This window comes from Ailuropoda melanoleuca, chromosome 5, assembly GCF_002007445.2.
Source record: "Ailuropoda melanoleuca isolate Jingjing chromosome 5, ASM200744v2, whole genome shotgun sequence".
In the NCBI taxonomy this organism is placed as follows: Eukaryota; Metazoa; Chordata; class Mammalia; order Carnivora; family Ursidae; genus Ailuropoda; species Ailuropoda melanoleuca.
In genome coordinates, this window is record NC_048222.1 from 80508556 (window position 1) to 80520346 (window position 11791).

Genomic DNA, 11791 nt, shown 5'->3' on the forward strand with positions numbered 1-11791 from the left:
CCCCGCGCCCGCCGGGGCCAGATGGACTCCCGAGATTAGAGAGGCACAAAAGTGCATCTCCACGTCCGGCCGCCACCCGTCCCGCGTACATTTAGACTCACTTCGGGGAGGCGCCTTTTGTTGTGATGGTTGTGGCCGTGTTGTGTGTTTTTCCGGGAGCAAGGGGTTAGCTTGGTCTTAAGGAAGGACCCAAAAAGAATCTGCCCATAAAAACAAAACCCAAAGACCCCCCCCGCCTAAACCCCCGACAAAAACCCAGCGCCAGCAATGAGAAATCTTCCGTCTTCCCCGAAGAGTCGGTTCGGCAGCCTCGGGAGTCAACCTCAGCCCCGGCGATTTCCGCACTCGCAGGGCCCATCTGCTTCTACTCCGGCTTTTCTTCTTGAGGAGTTAAAACAACAACAACAACAACAACCAAAACCAAAACTGTTTCTTGGGCAGCGCTGGATTCAGAGCACCGAGAGATGGATAGGTGTAGCACAGCCCCTGACAGCTAACAGCAGCTCCTCAAATCCGATGGCCCGTGCGGGGCGGCCGAGAGCGATCCTGCGGGGGTCGCTGCAGAGGAGCGCCCGCCGAGCGCGAAGGGTCCAGATGAATGGTGACCCTGGGCGCTGTCCCGCTAGCTTCAAGGCCATTTGGGTTGTTGTCAATTACTGGGTGTTTGTCCCAATAAAAGAATAGCAATCTCAAAACCCCGTAGCACTGGCTTTCTGCCTCCAGCAATGTACCACGAGAAAGCTTAAAAATAAGCAGTTTTTGTAAATTCTAAGAAAAGGGAAGCTTTGGTTTAAATTGAGAACGAGAGCGAGGCAGAGAGAAACAGAGGAGAAGAAAAGACTATAAAACATTACTGCAATAGGGTCTTAATTTCTGAAGACTGGTAGTTAGTTGGAAAGAGCCTTCGTGTGGGGGTATCTTTCTGGGGGGAAACTTACCATTCTGCTAACGTTCCCCTCCAACTAAAACACTTTTCGGGTGGCAAAACTATATTGGCGGTAGTTTGGTTCGGGACTTCCACCATTTTGATGAGGGTTTGAGTTTCAGGACTGTTTGTCTTCTAGTCCCTAAGAATTCCTTAGGCGGTTTCTGAGCCCCTTCTACGTGGAGGTCTGGGGCTGAGACTTGGAGTGCGTTTTGCCCGCGAGGCAGCAGGACGCACCGCCGCTGCCCTTCCCTGGGTTTTTCTTCAAGGCCTGGTTTTGTTTCGCTGGAGGACGGTTTCAATGCGGTCCTCCAGCGCGGGTGCTGCAATGCAGGATGTTTGCTCTCTCGTCTTGCGGCATGGGGGGAGGGGAGCAGAGAGATGGTTTTGTAACAGGCTCTGCAGGCCTGAGTGGGAACGCCTTAAATGATGAGCCCCGGGTTAAAAAAGGAAAGGAAAGGAAAGGAAAAAAGCAGCTGAGGCCGAATTAATAGTTACAGCATACCCCTGGGGCTCTCTCCAACGAGGGGGTCAGGAGTCCTTTCCCCTCCCCCAGTCACAGCTTTCTTATCTGTTTTTAACCAGTCTGATCAGATGCTAGGACATTTGTGATGGCTTCTTAAAACCTAAACCCTTGGGCTTAAGAGCTGTCTCTACCCCTGATCAAACTCACCCCAAATACTAGCACGTTAAGAAATTACACTGTAAAACCTCCCCAAATCCGATTGACTGGGCTGTTTGGGGCCCATATGGCTGGACAGCTGTGCTGCTCCACGTGAAAAGACACCATTGCCCCTCGGATGGTATAAAGCGGGGTTCCCCAGAGAGCTCAGACATGACCTAAGTATTAGCTTAGCCTGGGGTGAAGACTGAGTTAAATCTCTCTCTTCTTGGAGGTTAAAATAAAGACGACAACAAAAATCAAAAGAGGTGCACTTTTGAATTCATTGTAAATTGCATGCCTCCTGCTGGTTCCACCAAAGGAAGGAAAGAAGACCCCAGAAATAAACTCTCTGCAGCGTACCATGAGCATGACGCTAGGCAAACTGAAGACACGGGAGACTGGAAAGAAATATAGTATTTGCCAAGTGTACCATGTGTCTGTGACATTTGTGGTTCCCTGTTCAGAGAGGCAGGGTTCTGACCTCGGCCAATGCCTCAGTGTTAACCATAAAGAATAGCTATCAGAACGCAATTTCCATGGTGAGAAGATGAAACTGTGCTTTAAAAAGGAAAGCCCATTATGAAATGCAGCTGGATTTAATTTTTAATATGATGGCGGATCCTCTAACGCATTCTTTGCTGGTGTTTGCTTGCGGGAGGAGTGATTCAGTGGCAGAAATCAAAATAACCCTGCAGTACTTTTAAATGGGCTCCTCGGTCCTAAAGGGGTCCTGAAATAGAATATTCTATAGCCTTCAAGTCGTGGTGGCCGAAGAAACTGAAGACAGAGCTCTGTTCGTACTGAAGTGTTCAGGCTAGATAAGAACCAGGCTTGTTCTGCCTTATTGACGTGTTCCTACACACAGTGCGTACCCCATAGTCCTAGCTCTCTTCAGGCCTTAACAAATATTTTAAAAGCAGGAAGAGGAAAAAAAAATAATAAAAGCCCTCACAAGTCAATCTGGAAGGTGAAATGGGGAAAAAGAAAGACTGGTTAGAGGGTTAGATTCATAAGCTCTTAGTGCCGAGTCAGTCACCATTGTTTGGGAGAATTATTTCAATAGTGAAACTACCTCCTTTGAAAGCTTTACATAAATTTAGCAGACACTAACGTGTCAGTTCACATCGTGGAAATAGCTGCAGATAGTTCTACAGTGACGTGGCTTCCAAAAAATAAGTCAGTTTTGGAGATATCATTGGAGTGGCATACCCCTAATGCTGGAAGCCTGGAGATCATTTGGTTTTCTTCTGCTTCGTACAAAAGAGGAAAAGCAAGAGGAAAGTGAGGCCTAGCGAGAAGGCAACATTGCTTCTGGATATCACGTGGACGGTTTGTAGCAAATCCAGTGTTAAAGCCAAAACCGGTTCTCTTCGTTTCTTGCCTGTATATTTTCCTCGTATCCCATTTGACCTTTAAGTTTTCTTCTGATTTTGGCAAATCAAAGAAATAGCCAACCAACCTTAGCAACTACATTTAGCGCGTAGTTTGGATTTAATTTTGAAATTCAAGTCTTCCTATTTAAATGTCTCCAGTGTTAGGGATATTTCAGAACATATTTAGAAAAACACACCCTGCCAGCCTCTTGTGGCCCCAGAGGGATAGGGCAGGAGTCACACAAAAGTTTCAGAGCCTTTGGCCAAGTGGATTGAGTGCCCAGAAAATGATCACATTAAAGCCAGGGCCTGAGATTTTCGGGAAGGAACCCCAAGACAGCGGTCCAGCAAATAGCCTTCCATCATCATTTTGAGGGAAGGATGAGGCCCCTGGCAAGAGTATCTGACACAGATCTAGTTTATCAGGTGGCAGTTACCAAGTCCATTGTTTTGTTTCTGCCTTATTTAATAAATTATTCCTATTGCACAACACAGAATCTTTAAGAAACAAAAGAAAATTAAACAGTTGTATGATGAAGGTGACTCATCTGACCTTGGGCAAGTAAGTCCCTCTCTCCCCGTTTCATATCCTCTTATTCAGCACGAGATGCCTGGAGTAGATGACTTATAAAGTCCTTTTTGACCTAAATACCATACGATTGTATTGTTTAAAACACAACCCACATGTTCCTGAGCCTGAAAAATATTCTCTCCCTTTTAACATCTATGTGGCAGACACTCTTCAGGGCCTGAAAAGTTGAACACAGAAGGCTTAGAGAAAAGTTTTGTGTGTGTGTGTGTGTGTGTGTGTGTGTGTTTAAATGGCATTCATCTGAAAGTACAACCCTCTTTATTCTTGATTACTCTCTGAGTCAGGAAAAGGTCCCTGTCTCAGGTGAAAGCATTTTTCTATCCCCCTTAGAATGCCTCACCACAACGTGTCTGCCCTTGTGCCTTCACACAAGCAGATCCAACCTGAGCCCTGTAGTCGATTTAAAAGCCCTTCCCTTCGGCTCCATCCTGACCTAGATTGCAGGATGACGACTAATGATTCATTTGCAATGCTTATGAAGGGCCTCTGCTGCAAGGCTCTCCCTCCTCCTTGCTCAGAAAGAAACCCTGCTCCCCTTATCATCTGATATTACCACAAGTAAATATTTTTGTTCAATTGCTACATAGGGCATGAGGCTATTTCCTAATGAATTATCTGCCCCAGGGAGAAGATCTATAACTCGCCAGTGCTTCAGGCAATTTTTAGCATGTGTCAGATTGTATTTGCATTGGAGAACTTGGACTGTGTGTTTTTTTTGTGTGTGTGTGTGTGGGTTTTTTTTTTGGGGGGGTGCACACAAACTGTTTTTCTTTGCATCCTTATGCAGAGATATACAATTCAACATACCTTTACAAAGAGAAAAGCCTTATTTGGGTTTAAGAGCCTGACTGGAGCATGCAGTGTTCATATGCATAAAGGATGAGAGCCTAGAGAGGATATTCTGTTTGTACTCACATGCCAGATACTGTTTTCATGCAAACTGGACAAGGCTTTCTTTGAGTTTCATTTAGAGGCAGCTACCTTGTACTGTAAATTATGAAGTCAGTGCATTACACTAGAAAAAAACGGTCCTGACTAATAATAAGGTGCCGATTGGTGTGTTCATTAGATATACAGATTTGAAGCAAAATTAGTAGAAATTACTGAAATGGAAATCTTGTCAATCATAAATGAGACAGCTGACAAGTCAGAGGGGGAAAAAAAAAAAGAAAAACCCTGAATGTGATTCATATCTTGTAGGATTGTGTCTGAGGATGATTTAAATAAATTTGGACATTAGGTGGTGACAAGATGAAAATGAAAAATAGCATCCAGTTGGGCAAAAGACCGTAGTAGGCCTGGGGGAGTGTAAAAAAAAAGTAAAGGGGAGAAAGGAAGAACTAGGGGGTCGTTTGGAGGATAGCTTGTTTGTAATGAATGAATGAATAAATGAAACCTGCAATATTTATTTCCCAGTAGCCGACACTCAGGAGACATTCAACTATTGTTCATAAAATAAAATCAGTGTCCCTTCTGTGCTAAGCAGCATCAAACAGATTATCTGCATATATAACTCTGCTGGAAGGCCAAAGAATCGTCAGCCAGAAGTATGGTGCGGAGAATGTTCAGCTTAAATGCGGTCAACAGGCATTTAAAAACACTGTGTGTGGAACAAAGGGGGTTGCTGCGGGCCAGTCTGCTGCGTACCAGGCCCGGTGCTGTCTAGGTGTTTTTCATACATTACCTACAATCTCACAGCCTTGCTAACTTCATTTTACAGAAGAAGTGGCTGCTTCCGCAAGCAGTTAAATGACTTTCTCAAGTGCATAAGCTGGAATTGGAATTCAGTTACGACTGGCCCCCAAGACTCTGCTTTTTCCATTACAACTCCATGCTACAGGCTTCCCAGAAGGCACTAGAATAACATTCTATAATGTAAAGCTGATATTAAAAAAAAAATGTAAGCGTTTGTCCTGCCTCATGTACCAAGTCGAAGCAAGCAATGTGAGACTGACAGAGCAGATGAGAAACACCACTTAAGATAATTTTTCCTGCTAAACTCTGTTGTACACTATGCAAATATGATTGCAAAAGTGGAACATTATCAACACTTTAATGCTAGTTATCTCTCAAAGATGATACTTAGAGTAATCAACATAAACTTAGTATACTGTATCCTAAATAATAAAAATGTTGGCTTGCATCATTCTGACATCTAGGACGACCTAGAAAACTGATCTGGATGATATATGGTGATAATAACATTCTGCATTTAAACAGCATCTTAACCAGTCGCAAGCAGTGTTTCATCACCTGGGATGGGGTGGGGGGAGGGGAGTTGGAGAATAGAGATGGACAGAGGGGCTCATATGAGGGCAGAGTTCCCCAGGGGAAATTCTCAGGATGGAAGACCGTAAACCAAGGTGAATACACTTCCATTTTGTTCTGGGTGATCTCCTGCTTCCCGTCTCCCCCAAGGCAGGGCTGATAAACTGGACTCTTGCTTGGCAGAGAGGTTTACAGTTTCTGGTGCATGATCAGAGTCTCTGAGCTGAGACACTACAAAGGGAAATAGTGGACCGAAGCAAGTGATAGACAAGGTAGGAGGGAATAAAAGGAACAATGGTAAGTTAGTTTTTATGGGAACAGTTTCTCTGTTTAATACATGTTTTTAAATTATCGGGCTACCCTAGGACAGGAAATGATGGCATTTCATTCCGCATTCCTTACTCATTACATGTCAACAACCACACTATTACCAAGAGAGTTCCCTGTCTAATCAAGGAGCCAGCGTGCGGCAAGACACTGCGTGTTATAGGCTACTGGCCTGGGAGTCTGGAGGCCTGTTCTCGTTCTTCCTTTGCCACAGACAGTGACCTTGGACAAATCATTTTCCTTTTCTGAGCCTAATTCCTCTCCTACTGGGAAGTGGAGGGTGCAGGGGTTCTTTCCACTCACCCAGAGCTCCAAGCTTTCTTTGCTCTATTCTCTTCTCCCCTTTCATGAGGCTCTCTCCCGATGCTTCTGGAACAAGATCCCAACTCAGTAACCTGCACCTACCTATGTTTCTTCTCTGAAGGGGATTTTTAAAAGATCGTAACAGCAATTAATAGCATTTTGGGAACCCGTAAGCCAGCGAATGATGGCTATTTGGGGAAAACAGGATGCTTTCCTGGCACTTCTGAAATTGTGCTGGTTTTGCATAGGTCTTTGGCTTCTACCAGAGAGGGTGGGTTCTCTAGAACAAGTGTGGGACCACATACTCGCCCCACTACCTGTCTACTTTGGGCTAGTTTTCCATGTGCAATACAGGGATGATGATAATGCTGGCATCCTGGGTTATTATTTACTGAGAGAACACCTGTCTCCTCTGTCTTTCCACCTTCTCTCTGAAGGTGCGCCCAGAGATGACGCCTGCTCCTTTCCCTCCCTCCCCTCCTCCACCCCAGAAAAAGAGGGAGCAAGGAAGCCGGCAGGCGAAATGCATGGCCACATGCTGTGTGGTCCATGAAGGGGGGGGGGCGCCAGGAGAAGGGGAGTCTGGGAAAGGATTATTTCATGATGTATCCCATAGTTGACCCACAATCTGACTGGACAAGCATTGTAAAGATAGCACGTGATGAAACAGGGAGAAATACAGCTATGAGCTCCTCCTGAATTCTGGGGGACAGTTTGTGCATCCTGAAGACACCAGAAGCTCCTACAGAAAAGCAGCTCCGCCTCCCCAGGCTGACTGGCAGTTGTGGCCCCATTGTGTGTGAAGTGGTCAGATAGGAGAACCTGAGAGCTAAAACATAAGGACATCGAGGCCCAGAGGAGTGAAGCACCTCGCCCAAGGCTACACAGTTACTAGTGGATGGAAGTCATAAAAGGGCTGCACATCCGTGTAGGAAACCAGATGAGAAGAGGTAACATTCTTTGTGGGGAAGCTGTAAAGTCTGTTGACTTGCTTTCTCACTGGGCCTGAGCACAACTCTGACAGAACCCCAAGCTTTGGAGGTTCCCTTTTACAGGGATAATAATTACATCTACTTCAGAGAGTTATTGTCAGGATAAAATGACATAATGCAAAAACAAACAAACAAAAAAACACCAAAAATAAAAAGCCCCCAAAATCAAAAATAAAGGACCACAGTGGTTTGTCATAGTGCCTTGTAGTAAGTGCTCAACAAATATTAAAGACATTGATTTTTACCTTTAAAAAAGGGTAGCTTTGTTGCTATTGGCAAAGAAAGACTATTAATATAATTTGTTCTTGATGAAAGCCAGAGAAGTTCCCCAATGCCTTGTGGTAATGGCATTACCATTAATTTCAGAGAAGGCCGATTGTAACCACATTTTCCAAGGGTCTAAGTAACTCCATTTCTTTTGAAGAACTGAGCCTTGAAATTAAGGTCTGTTTTCAAGGAAGTGCCAATCCATAAGGTCTCCTTCATCATCATTTCACTTCTGGTACAATCTATTAGCAGGAATAAAGAGGAGACACTGAAGACTTCAGCTCTAGATGTGACGTTCTTTGGGGATGTCTGGGAAGGACAAGACGAAATGTAGGACTTGTTTGATGTGATGGAACGGTATGGACTGAGGGAGAGAATGGGCCAATTTTTAACACCCTAAAGGGAGAAATGGTAAGAAGCACCCTTAGAAATCTCCTTAAATAACGGGGTCCTAGACCTTTCATTTCTGGCAATAAGAAACCTGAAAACCTCCCAGAAGTTAGTATCTACAATTTTTAGATAAGATAGATGACTCTTCATTGAATGACATAGTAAAGCTTGAGGGAAATAAATATAGCTGGACCAGAAATAAAAAGCTAGCTATGGGCTATTTGCAAGAGACGCATAAAAAACATGTTAACAAAGGCTGAAAGGAAAAGGATGGGAAAAGAAATAACAGGTAAACACCAGCCCAAAAAAAAAAAAAAAAAACAAACAAGCGGTGTAGTTTATCAATGTCAGATAAAATACACTCAAAGACAAAAGACATTGCTGGTGGTTAAGATGCTCTCCACATAAAAACCAGTGTAAGAAGAACAATTAAGTAGAACAATTCTAAACTTGTATGCCCTTAGAAACATAGCTTCAAAATATAACAGCAAAAAAATGACGTAATTTTGGGATGAAAAAGTTAAATTAGAAATGATAGGAAGAGATTTCAATGTACCTCTCTTAGTAATTGATAAAAGCAGTTGGAAATGATATAGAACATTTGAACACCACACTATCAAGCTTGCTACAATGGGCAAGCTTGGAAATCCCTGATCAGTAATTAGAAAAATTACATTTTTTAAAGCATACATGGGACATTTACAAAGCTTGATCCTGTAGTAGCCCACAAATGAAGTCTCAACAACTTCTATGATATGATGTCATACAGAATGTATTATTTGACTACAATAGAATTTAGTGAGAAATCATTAGCAAAAAAAAAAAAAAAATCCACTTGCTTCTCCCCATGCATTTGGAGAAAGAAAACCATTTCCCCCCTGAATAGCTCCCTGGTCTAAGAAGAACTCATATTGTAAAATATTAATTAATTAAAACACTACATATCAAGACTTTGTGTCTTGCAGTCATTAGAAACGCTTAAAGGAGAACTTAGTCTTAAAATGCTTACGTTAGTACAGAAGAAAGGCCAAAGATTAATGATCTAAGTGTCCAATAGAAAAAATTAGAAAGAAGGAAAACAGAGCGAGCCTAAAGAAAGGAGAATAAAAAAAATAATGAGAGGAGAAAAAAAAAAAGGAAGGACAGGAGGCGAGATTTAGACTCTAATACCATCTGGAATAGGTCCATGGCTATATTATGGATGAGGAGAAAAATCCCCCATGCAAATACCTTTCTCTCTCAACAGAATATAGCCTCTCCCCTCTGAGGGCTCTTCACACTGAATCTGTGCCATCGTTGCTGTAGACTAAAATTGTTGTGCTCGTTTCCATAGCCTTCACATCTAGCATAGATACTCAGCAATTCTATCCAATGACTTTGTTTCTTCCTATTTCTGCATTTGCCCCTTTAGCTGGACTGCAAGCTCTTGGAGGCGGAAACGATATCTTTCTCATCTCTGCTCCCCCACAACACCTAAACCAGGACTTGGTGCAAAGGAGCTACCTAATATTTAAATGTGTTTGAAGTTGAATTGAGTTTGTAGACAGAGCTTTAGCTTATAGGCTGGGAGAAGAATGGGAGAAGAAACATGGAAGTGATTTCTGATTCTTCCAGACTTGGGAATCTGATTGCAATTCAGAACAGACTACTATTGACCTTCAACACAGAAAGGAACTTTCCCAATGTGTGGGCATTACTTTGTGGCTTCCTAAGAAACTACAAAAACAAACCAACAAAAGAAAAGTCTAAACCCTCCATTAGAGAGGAGACTCCTTTCTGAGTCTTGTCTGTGGTAAGGATGAATGAGGAATGGTTGGGGTTGAAGGTTTTGCAGTCAATGCTACCTAGGTTAAATTTCTCCACTGCTATATTTATTGTCATGGTAAAATAAACATAACATAATACTTACCATTTTAACCATTTTATTTTATTTTATTTTATTTTATTTATTTTTAAGTAGGCTCCATGTCCAGCATAGAGCCCAACATGGGGCTTGAACTCACAACCCTGAGATCAAGACCTGAGCTGAGATCAAGAGTCAGACACTTAACTGGCTGAGACATCCAGGCGCCCATTAACCGTTTTAAATTGTACAATTCAGTGGCATTAAGTACACTCATGGTGTGGCACAATCACTATCACTATCTATGTCCAAAATTTCTTCATTATCCCAAACAGAAACTCTGTCCCCACTACTTTTTAACTACAATCTTGGTCAAGTTGCCAGTTTCTTAATCTGTGAATCGAGGCTAATCATATGATCTACTGAATAGGATTATTGTCTGGATTCAATGACGTAATGTATGAAAATTATTCAGCATAGTGCCTGGCACTGTGTTTTACTGAGTACTCAATACATGTTATCATAGAAAAGAGCAGGGGGGGGGGGCGCCTGGGTGGCACAGCGGTTAAGCGTCTGCCTTCGGCTCCAGGGCGTGATCCCGGCGTTATGGGATCGAGCCCCACATCAGGCTCTTCCGCTATGAGCCTGCTTCTTCCTCTCCCACTCCCCCTGCTTGTGTTCCCTCTCTCGCTGGCTGTCTCTGTCTCTGTCAAATAAATAAATAAAATCTTTAAAAAAAAAAAAAAAGAGCAGGGGGAAAGGAAATTCCAGTCCTTTTGATCTGGGAGGGGACTTGAGTTAGGGCATCCTTAGTTCACAGAAAGCATGCTGGACAGCGTCTTGATGGAGCTTGACCAGCACTACACCTGTGCAAATAACTCCTGCAGGCTTGGAAGGTGTGGGGCTGCAGGCAGTTCTCTCTAACATTCCTTCCACCACCAGCGCTACATCTGGCGTGTCATGAGAACTCAGGCAACACTTGAGTAAGTGAATGAATGAACACATACACGAGCATTTCAATGCTCAAAGTAAGGATAGAGATAACTTAGTCTTTGTTGTCAGTTTATCAATGAAGAGCCTCAGAGAAGAAAACTTAGTCCCGCTCGCATAATGAGGACTAGAGCTGTATTAAAAAGCCAGAGTTCTTATGCGTGTGGTGCAATTGTCCCTTGAACCAGAATCCAGACAAATAGGAGAAAAACCTGAGAGAACCCCAAAGGCCCATACGATGCCTAATTTAGAATCAAAGTCTGCAAATGTTCAATGTCATTCTCCCTGATCTGACTACACATTTGATCCAGAATGTTGCAGATAATGGCTTTTCGTTAAGGAGAGAACATTTCCTTCCATTTCCGGGGCAGTGGTCATTCTGGTAAGGAGGATCACAGAAAATAACTGTTTTTAAAACCGTGATTCTTGGAAGACCTAGGAACTTTGAACAGACCCAAAATAGCCTGCATACGTGAATCACCCCCAGCCTCAGTTTTACTTGTCAGAGGTGGGTAATGATGCTTCATAACACCGTGATGAGAACAGACTGAGATAAAGAATAGGATGATGCCTAGTGTATGGGTGGCTCTCGGAAAATAGGGATATTGCTGATGAAACATACTCTCCAACCCTATCAACAGCCCACTTGAACCTGCTGGGAAGATTTGCTGGTGCTGTATACACTTTGTTTGCAGTGTGACCAGAGGAGTAACCTCGGGGGAGGAGGTGGCCATTAGGACTGGAGCAATTTATGGCAAACACGTGCTTCTATTTTGCTGCTGTGCCCCAGGCTGCAGTGAGTTAGAAATGACTTCCCATGTTTACTGGAAACATCGAGAAGGGTCTCGGTGACACTG